Here is a 4,735-nt window from a genome sequence, read left to right on the forward strand (position 1 = left end):
TGGTCCCTGGACCAAGAACACAAGCATCAGGAACTCATTAGAAATGCAAGCTCTCCATCCCACCTCACACCTACTGAGTCAGAAACTGGGATTGGGCCCCAGAAATCTAAGGTTTAACTAGCTCTCCAGGTGATGCTTATTACACTAAAGACTTTGAACGACTTTGAAAAGCAGTTCTCTAAGCAACAGTCTTGTCTCTGAAACATAAGAATGGGAAATCTCTCCAAAACTTGAAAAGTTCTCTTTTTTCCACCATAAAATAAAATTAGTGCTGAAATCTTGATCCAAATGACTTTAAAAAGGCAATTGCCTTTGTAAGCAGGTTTCGCAGGCAGGAGTCATCTGCATTCTGGAGTAAATATGTCAGTATGACCTGGGCTTGGCAAGCATGCCCTCAGCCAAAAAGCACTGATCAATTGACTTACTTTGGTTACACCATGTAAACCAGTAATTTGACCAATCATGAACTACACAGTTGAGCTGATTTTCCACACTCATAAAGGGGGTAAGTCAGCAGAATAGTTGGAAAAGAATTTCTTAAACTGTGATGCTTCTCTAGACGGGAAGTCACCTCGAGGGTAAGTAACAAGAATTCTCAGTGGAGTGCACATTAACTTTTTCTCTGCCTGAACAAGTCCCAGAATTCAGTGATGTGTTTATCATATACATAAACCTGGACAAAGAATCAGGTTAAAGTAATTTTTAAACAGTTCTGACTCGATGGACGTGAGTCTGGGTGAACTCCGGGAGTTGGTGATGGACAGGGAGGCCTGGCGTGCTGCGATTCATGGGGTCGCAAAGAGTCGGACACGACTGAGCAACTGAACTGAACTGAAACTCATTTTATAAACAGAGGGGATCTTTTAATATACAGAACCTAGGATAATTCCATCAAAATAATCCATTTTTTCTTGAATTTGAAATGTTTCTCACGATTTTTAGGAATGAATGCAAAGATAAGTATTCACTTTTCAAAGTTCTGAGACTATCTTGAGAATTTTGTTTAAACAGTCAGGCAGAAAGCTTCATCTACACAAAGCAATAGCACCCAAATTCCTTGGGCACATTTGCTTTTGAAAGGAATATCCTTTACTGTGCATCCAACTGTGGCTTTTACCAAGCAGTTTAAAATCTATTTATGTACTGAGAACGTCTAGGCTCCTTAAGCTGGGAGAGGGGAGTATTCAAAAAGTATTCTGACCTTGAGGAACGGAAGAGTTGGAGGGGAGAAAAGACTGCATTCAAAATAGGTATTTTAGGGACTTCCCTGGGGGTCCCGGGGTTAAGACTGTGCTTCCAATGCAGAGGGATGACTGGTTTGCTCCCTGGTTGGGTAATTAAGATCTCACCTGCCACTCAAACAAAATTGGTATTTTAGCCTCTTTCCATGCTGACACTGCTCTCACAAACATGGTGAATGTTTCTAAAACCCACCAGACTTTCTATAAGAAGTGTGGCAAGCACCAACCCCATAAAGTGACACAGTACAAGAAGGGCAAGGATTCTCTGCCTGCCTAGGAAAAGCGGCATTATGCCAGGAAGCAGAGTGACTACAGCGGCGAGACTAAGCCGATTTTCCGGAAAAAGGCTAAAACTACAAAGAAGATTGTGCTGCAGCTCGAACGCACGAAGCCCAACTACAAGAGAATCTTGGCTAAAAAGAGGTACAAGCATTTTGAGCTGGGAGGAGATAAGAAGAGAAAGAGGCAAATGATCCCGTTCTGAGCTTCACAGTTTTATTATGAACACAGTAGAAGTTTGAGATTGTTTACCTAAAAAAAAAATATATATATACTGTGATATACTGACATGGAGAACAGACTTGTGGTTGCCAAGGGGGAGAGGATTGGGGGGCGGATGGAGGGGAAGTTGGGATTAGCAGATGCAAGCTATTATATATAGGATGGATAAACACAAGTCCTACTGCATAACACAGGGCACTATATTCAATATCCTGTGATAAACCTTAATGGAAAAGAATATTTAAAAAAGAATATATATATATGTGTGTATAAATTAGCAAAACATTGTAAATCAACTATACTTCAATTTTTCTAATGTAAAAAAATAAATTGGTATACTGTGATACATACTTTTTTCCAAAAAGAAAGGAGGAGAATGGGGCAACAGAGGATGAGATGGATGGATGGCATCACTGACTCAATGGACATGAGTTTAAGCAAACTCTGGGAGACAGTGAAGGACAGGGAGGCCTGGCATGCTGCAGTCCGTGGGGTCACAAAGAGTTGGACAGGACTTAGCGACTGAACAACAAAACTGAATATAATTCAATGCCAAGCTATTTTTGGAGACAATAAGACAAATAGAAAGGAGAGAGTTTCTTGAATGATGCTAGAAAGGAAGGCTTCTTGGAGGAGATGGGACATGAAATAAAATGTATATTTTAAGGCAGGCAAGAACATTTAAACAAAATTCTGCCTTTCTGTTCCGTTTGGGCCTCTTCCCTTCCTCCCTAATGTGCAGTGTGGGTCTATCTGCATTACAAGTTAACCAGAGCTCCTCAAAGATGGAAATTCCTACTCGAACTTAAACATCAATTTTTTTTCTTCTTTCTTCTGATGCTAGCAACATAACTTCCCAAAAGATTCACATTCCTTCCCAAGTCTGTAGGCAGTCGTAGGAACTTACTGCTCAATTTGTACATGTTTACCTGGACTCTGTATTTTTGGTGAATGTTATATATCAGTCTATCATTTTGATGTACGATCCTTTGTCTCAAGAATGTATATGACCTTGCCTTCAACTTCTAACAGGTCTCAGAGCTTCTGAGAGTCTGTCTCCTGGGTTCTAATCCTCAGTTTGGCCCAAATAAAATCCTCTTTTTTCTTCTTAATGTGACTTTTAATTGAATATTTGTCAACATACACATAATGAATGTCAAAGAACTGGTAAGTTTTAATGCTGGGATGTGGGCGTCCCTTGTAGCTCAGCAGTAATGAATCTGCCTGCCAATGCAGGAGACTCAAATTCAGTTCCTGGGTCATGAAGATCCCCTGCAGAAGGAAACAGCAACCCACTCCAGTATTCTTGCCTGGGAAATCCAAGGAACCGAGGAGCCTGAAAGGCTACAGTCCATGGGGTCAGACACGATTTAGCAACTAAAGAACAACAATGCTGGGATGTACTCACTTGTCACTGGCCGTTAAAGAGTGTTATTCTTGCCATTAAGATTTTGCTTGAAATGGTTCCCACATTCTGCCTATTCAAATCCTACCCATTTCAAAGTCCATCTTCTTTTCTTCTTTCAACAAGAATCTATAACGTCCTTAAAATAAGAAGGGACCTTGTGCTTCTTACCTTTGGGGACAATAAGAAGAGAAGATCTGAAGTAGAAAACCCCAAGGGATAGAGCATATGGTTGTGGTTTCCAAAGTAGAGTCACATGCATGTTGGCCCATCACTTTATACCTCATCTTATTTCCACACTGATCCCAGGAGAGAGATATGACCACCCACCTTGGCCTCCATACCTTTGACAGATTACTGTACCCATGTCATAAAGCTGTTCTGAAGATTAAAGGAGTTTTGGCATTTCAAATAATGGAATAAGCAAACATTCAGTACCTCTTAGTTACTACTATTTAATTTCTAGTAGGGGAAGTACTCCAGTGTTCTTGCGTGGAGAATCCCAGGGACAGGGGAGCCTGGTGGGCTGCCGTCTATGGGGTCACACAGAGTCGGACATGACTGAAGCGACTTAGCAGCAGCAGGGGAAGTAAGGGCCAATCAATCAAAAATATTAAGTAACTTGCCCAGTCATGCCAGGGATACCACACACTTACGGATAATTCCTATGCTAATGTCTTGCCTTGAGAATTCCCAGACCAAGAGGAAAATGTCAGATACTCAATCTACCTGATATATAGACTCTGTGGTTGCAACTTCTTGAGGGAGATTCTCCCACCCCTCTCCCACTACCAACTGCAAATTTTATACCCTGAGACCAGACTGTTATCTGTATTGGTGGGATTTCTTTCCTTACCCTCTTTTACTTAGAGAATAGCCTCTTAAGGATTCTAGCATAAGCCCCAAACCTCTAATTCTCTCTCTCTGTGAGCATTAAAACTCAATGCCTTGAAGTAATGGGAAACAATCCTACTTTTACCCACCACTATCTGGGTAGTCTTAGTATGGGCTTTAGTTTCTGTCATTCAGATCAGTAGATCTCTCAGCTGTGCATTTACAAGGACATGCCATACTATAATGTTCTCATTGCTTTTTTTTTTTTTAATTCAGTATATCTAGGTTATCTAGCAGCATATTAAACATGTCTAGCAGAAGGATTTTCTGGTTATTTTAGTTTGCCAGAACTAAGATTTCTATCATAGTTTTTCTTTTTTACTGACAATGAAATTATTAATAGTTCTGTTGATCTTTACATTCCCAGTTCTTATCTAAAGGAGCATTTTATATAGTTTTAAATTCCTGAAAATAGGCTCATGTTTTAGAGATGAAAGTTTATTAAAAACCTAGAGGTGGGGGAATAATAAGGGGGAAAAAAAAACCTAAAGGAAACTGTGACATAGATCATAAAACAACTGCCCAGAAAAATGTAATGACAAACTATAAGCCTAAAAAGTTTTACTAATGATCAGGTGTCCCACTACTACAGAAACAAGCCTTATTTTTAAAAATGACAAGGAAAAGCACAATTTAAAAATTCTCCTGGGAACTTCCCTCATGGTCCAGTGGTTAAGACTTGAGCTTCCAAAGC

At 40.1% G+C, this 4,735-nt stretch overlaps 1 pseudogene; it reads left to right on the plus strand.

Annotated features, from left to right (window-relative positions):
• The first annotated feature begins 1,410 nt into the window (after positions 1–1,410).
• On the plus strand, positions 1,411–1,774 carry LOC104980573 (annotated as a pseudogene).
• Positions 1,775–4,735: the final 2,961 nt, after the last annotated feature.

The sequence above is a fragment of the Bison bison genome, unplaced genomic scaffold (genome assembly GCF_000754665.1).
Source record: "Bison bison bison isolate TAMUID 2011002044 unplaced genomic scaffold, Bison_UMD1.0 scf7180017864503, whole genome shotgun sequence".
Classification (NCBI taxonomy): domain Eukaryota; kingdom Metazoa; phylum Chordata; class Mammalia; order Artiodactyla; family Bovidae; genus Bison; species Bison bison.